Raw genomic sequence first — 5,988 nt, forward strand, 5'->3', positions numbered from 1 at the left:
AAATGCAAGAACCATTTACTAGGACAGTGCCATGATCAGATTTGGCTTTCAAACAACTAGACATGGATGTGAACTAAAAGTGAATAGAAAAAAAAAGAGAGAGAGAGAGAGATAGACCAATTAAGAGGCAAAAAAATGAAGAGGCTTTGACCACATTAGTGACAATGGGGATGGGGAAAAATGGACTGGTTGACTGAATTTTTAGGAAAGCAGATTCAGTAACCCCCGGTGACAGATTGAATGTGTAATGCAGAAAGGGGAGATGTGGAGGATAATTCTAAGCTGCTAGTTCAGGAGACTGAGTAGGTTGAGGTGCATTAAAATGAGACTGAAAAATTTGAACAAAAGGAAACAGAGTTTTTTTTTCATTTTTGTGTTTGTTTATAATTTCAACTTCTATTTTAGATTCAAGGAGTATGTGTGCATGTTTGCTACATGGGTATATTGTGTGATGCTGAGGTTTGGAGAACAATCTGTGCCATCACCCAGGTAGTGAGCACAGTACCCAATAATTAGTTGTTCAACTCTTGCCTTCCTTCCTCCCTCTAGTAGTCCCCAGTGCCTATTGCTGCAGTCTTTGCATCAACAAGCACTCATGTTTAGCTCCCACTTACAAATAAGAATATGCAGTATTTTGTTTTCTATTCCTGTGTTAATTCATTTAGGAGAATGGTTTCCAGCTGCATCCATGTTGCTACAAAGGACATGATTTTATTATTTTTTATGGCTGTGTTGTATTCCACGGTGTAAATGTGCTGCATTTCCTCTGTCCAATCCACTGTCGATGGGCATCTAGATTGCTTTCATGTCTTTGCTACTGTGAACAATGCTGCAATGAACATACAAGTACATGTGTCTTTTGGTAGAATAATTTATTTTCTTTTGGTTATTGTATATACCCAGCAATGAGATTATTGGGTCAAATGGTAGCTCTTTTCAAGTTCCTAGAGAAATCACCAAACAGCTTTCCACAATGTCTGTATCAGTTTACATTCCCACCAACAGCATGTAAGTGTTTTCTTTTCTCCACAGGCTTGTCTGTATCTGTTGGTTTCTTCTTTTTTTTTTGCTTTCCAGTGATAACCATTCTGACTGGTGTGAGATGGTATCACACTGTGGTTTTCATTTGCATTTCTCTGATGACAGTGATGTCGAGCATTTTTTCACGTTTGCTGGTTGCTTGTATGTCTTCTTTTGAGAAGTGTCTGTTCATGTCTTTTGCCCACTTTTTAATGGGGTTGTTTGTTTTTGGCTTGTTGAATTGTTTTACTTTCCTTATAGATTCTGGAAATTAGACCTTTGTCAGATGCAGTTTATGAATACAATTTTCTTCTATTCTGTAGGTTATCTGTTTATGCTGTTGATGGTTTCTTTTGCTGTGCAGAAGCTTAGTTTAATTAGGTCCTGCTTGTCAATTTTTGTTTTTTTGTTGCAATTGCTTTTGAGGACTTAGTCATAAATTCTTTGCTGAGGCCAGTGTCCAGAATGGTGTTTCCTGGGTTTTTCTCTAGGATTCTTATAGTTTGAGGTCTTACATTTATCTTTAATCCATCTTAAGTTAATTTTTATATATGGTGAAAGGTAGGGGTCCAGTTTCCTTCTTCTGTATATGGCTAGCCAGCTATTCCTGCACTATGTATTGACTAGAGAGTTCTTTCCCCATTGCTTATTTTTGGTGACTTTGTCAAAGATCTGATGGTTATAGGTGTGCAGTTTTATTTCTGGTTTCTCTATTCTATTCCACTGGTCTATGTGTCTGTTTTGATACCAATAGCACACTGTTTTGGTTACTGTAGCCTTATATAAATAGCGTAATTTGAAGTCAGATAATATAATGCCTCTGCCTTTGTTCTTTTTGCTTAGGATTACTTGGGCAATTCAGACCCTTTTTTGGTTCCAAATGAATTTTAGAATACCTTTTTATTTTTAAAATTAATTGTTATTAATTTTTAGTATAAAATAAAGACTGCTTCACCAACTTGTGTGTCCTCTTTGTGCAGGAACCATGCTAATTTTATTTGTATCATTCCAATTTTAGTCTATGTGTTGCCAAAGCAGCACTAGAATATTTTTTTCTAATACTGTGCGAAATAATATTGATAATTTGATAGGAATAGTATTGAATCTGTAGACTGCTTTGGCAGTATGGTTATTTTAGCAAAAGGAACACGGCATTGGGGGAGGAGAAAAGAGAATGTGTCAGGTCTCAGAATTATTGAACTTAAGTTGCACATGGGATTCTTCTGGAAGAATTGTATAGTGGGCAGTTTGCAAATACAGCACTGGCATCGGGGAGAATCAAAGCTTGCATTGTTGGTTTTTCTTAATGCTTAACTCAAATAATTACCTTTGAATGTTTGTGCTTACATAACTCACTTTTCTATAGGTTGACATTTAATTTGACTTTTGAGTAGCCTTTCATGTACTTACCCTTTTCAGCCTGAGCTTTTGAACTCATTTGCAGAATCAATTAATTTTAAAAAGCATTTTATTTAGAAATAATGTTAAACTGACAGATTGTCAAGAATTCTATAGAGAACTCTCCTATTCCCTCTATGCAAATTCACCAATTTTTATCCATTTGTCACATTTTGCCACACTTGAGCTCTTGTGCATACAGGCACTCCCTCCTCACCCTCTCTGCACACACACATTAATTTTTTTCTGAGTCATTTAAAAGTGTTTTGCAGACATCGTGACCCTTTACTCCTCAGTGTATATTTATTCAGTGTATATTTTTTAAGATAATAATAAAATTCAGAAAACTTAATATTGACGTAATGCCTTAATCTCTAATCTTATGCCAAATTTACCAATTGTCCTAATAATATCATTTAAAGCAATTTTTGGTATGTTATCTAGTCCAATAACACACTGATGTTCCTTAGAGGTTCTAGGGAACAAATGCATTATTTTGAAAACATTTAGGCCAGGCACGGTGGCTCATGCCTGTAATCCCAGCACTTTGGGATGCCAGGGCAGGCAGATCACCAGGTCAAGAGATCAAGACCATCCTGCCCAACATGGTGAAACCCCATCTCTACTAAAAATACAAAAATTAGCTGGGCATGGTGGCACATGTGCCTATAGTCCCAGCTACTCGGGAAGCTGAGGCAGGAGAATCACTTGAACCCAAGAGGTGGAGGTTGCAGTGAGCAGAGATCACGCCACTGCACTCAAGCCTAGCAACAGAGTGAGACTCTGTCTCAAAAAAAAAAAAAAGAAAGAATAAAGAAAAACATTTAGTTGTTACAAATTATTTATAATGTGGACTTAAAATAGTTTATTCAAGAACCAACCACCCCATTCCTCTTAAGCAGATCAGCCCAGTCTTGAAAGGACCAGATTTATGAAGACAAATTTCCCTACCCATTCTCTGAAGTGTCAAGTTGCTATTTCTAACACACACAAAAAAAAAAATTTAGAGGGAAATATTTGGAAATGTTCTTATTTGTTGTGTGCCTAGGAGGTGACAAGAAACAAAATTGTTCCCTGCTTCTCTGTCAAAATCCTGGCATGTAGACCCTCTGTTTTCTCAATTAATTACAGAATTTTGACTGCTGAATGGGCATTCTTTAACCTGGGCTGACCATTTGGAATTTAAAATTAGCAGAGTAATTATATTTACTGGGCCACTGATTCAAGGAAAATTGAGCTCGGCTGATGAATTTGCATGTCGTGAAATGGGTCATGACAGCAGATGGTCTTCCAAGAGGCAAAAAATAACTTTGATGTTGGTTGCTCTTTCTCCTTGACTTCTTTCATTGAACCCTGATGCAATAATGTGAATGCTGAAAGTAGGTCAAGTGAATTTGGGATGTCTGGATGGATAATCAAGGAGAGTTGTTAGCTGTCAAAGAAGAATATTTTGATATTAAAATAAATCACCGTATATGGAGATCTGAATATAAAGCTAATGCTGTGTTCATTCACCATCATCATTAACATTTATTAAGTGCTCCCTCTCACAGGTGCTATTCTAAATGCTTTACATGTATTGACTTGCTTAATCTTCACCAAAACCAATAAGCGAGGATCATCATCATCTGCATTTTATAAATGAGAACATTGAAAGTAGAGAGTAAATTGACCAAGTTCAAATAAATTGTTTTGGTTTTTGTTTCTCGTCATGTGAAATAATTGAAGCTGGAGGAGATTTTGTCTGTATTAAACTCAGGAAGGTCATATTTAGATTGTGGTTTCTAAATACCATTTCCCACTAAAAGAAGCCAGGGCACCTTGGAGAAATGACTGATTTGACATGTGGAGCTAGAAATGTACAAGATAAGCATAGAACATCTTGTCATACCAAATGGCAGGAAAATGACTTTTTTTTTTTTAAGGCTCAAGATCTCTTATTGGGCAAAGAGGAACAAATTTGAACATTAATAAAAAGGACAATTAAAATGGATGTCAACAAATAGAAAGTATTTGTTCAAACACATAGACAGTATTTAAATCCATTGGTTTATAATAATACACATCTGGTATTTTTTAGAGGTTCTAGGGAATCAATGCACTATTTTGAAAACTGATCAATAGGGAGAAAGAATCAAGCAGGTTTTTTTCCTTTTCTATATGAACTGTATCTCTGTAACCAAATATTTAACAAGGGCAAGTTTCTTTTTACATAAGTAATCTACCCAACAAATGAAGAAGGAATAATTAAAATATCACTATTTGAATTACTAGGAATTAATGTTTCTCAGCAATGATCAACAATGGCTGGTAACATTTAAAAAGTGACATTTTATGACTTTTGATGGAAGTATTCTACACTACCTATATAATAATCTTGTTTTAAAAAAATCTGTTTAAGCACCTGTATCTAACAGGAAATACAGAGGACAGAGGAACATGTTAAGCAACACTATTGGGATGAAATCAGAAAAATCCAGACTAGGAGAAACTCAGAGAAAAGGGTCTATTTCTTCTACACAACAACAATAACAACAGTGAAAGACAAATGTAAGGAGGAAGAATGTTTACATTAAAAGAGACTTAAGGACTGGGCATGATGGCTTATACCTGTAATTCTAACACTTTGGGAGGTGGAGATGGGAGGATCTCTTGAGCCCAGGAGTTCAAGACCAGCCTGGGCAACATAGCATGATCTTTCTTTTTTTTTAAAAAAAAAGAGAGAGACTCTCAAAAACCTATAATTAGCCAACAGCAATATATAGGGCTTTTTGGATTCTATTTCAAATGCACTTTAAAACAAAAAACAGCAAAACAGATTAGAGCCAGAACATTTATAGATAATCAGGAAAATAGAAACATTAATATGAAAGAATTATAATTACAATTTGGGAGAGAGGATGATGATGTAATTATATTTAAAACAGAGTCTTTAGAGATACATACTAAAATACTTCAAATAAAATTATATGATGTCTAGGAGTTGCTTCAAAGTAATTAGGAGAAGACAGGTACAGTGGCCCAAGCTCGAAATTTCACCTACTCAGGAGGTTGAGGCAAGGGAGATTGCTTGAGCCTGGGAGTTTAAGTCCAGCCTGGGTAATTTAGTGAAACCCTGCCTCTAAAAAATAAAAATAAAAATAATTGGGAGTGGTTGGGGAAATGCATAGGGCTATTTAAAAAAAAACTAATGACAATTATTGAGCTGGACGATAAGTATATGGAGTTCATTCTTTTATTCTCTCTGCTTTCACATATATTTGAAAGATTCCATTTAAAAACTGTTTTTGATGTGGTTCATACATCCAGAAATGCAAATTTATTTGTGGCTATATGATATAATGCAATGTTTCTTAAAATACGTTCTTTGGAACACAGTTCCAAATAATAAATGGGTTCCCATTAAGAGATTTGCTTCATATAACAGTTTTTGAGATTAGATTAGAAAATGCTGAATTAGGGAGCAAGATGGCTGAATAGAAGATTCTACCAATTGTCTCCTCACAAGAACACCAAATTTAATAGCTATCTATACAAAAAACACCTTCATGAGAACCAAAAACCAAATGA

General features: G+C 35.3%; 1 non-coding gene across 1 annotated transcript; it reads right to left on the reverse strand.

The window, feature by feature from the left end:
- Positions 1-1,955: 1,955 nt before the first annotated feature.
- LOC135269327 (U6 spliceosomal RNA) lies at positions 1,956-2,061 on the reverse strand. The gene has a single exon (XR_010337631.1). It is a non-coding gene; the product is annotated as a U6 spliceosomal RNA (small nuclear RNA).
- Between the last annotated feature and the right edge of the window lie 3,927 nt (positions 2,062-5,988).

The sequence above is a fragment of the Aotus nancymaae genome, unplaced genomic scaffold (assembly GCF_030222135.1).
Source record: "Aotus nancymaae isolate 86718 unplaced genomic scaffold, 86718_ANA_hifiasm-v0.15.2.pri h1tg000051l, whole genome shotgun sequence".
NCBI classification, from domain to species: domain Eukaryota; kingdom Metazoa; phylum Chordata; class Mammalia; order Primates; family Aotidae; genus Aotus; species Aotus nancymaae.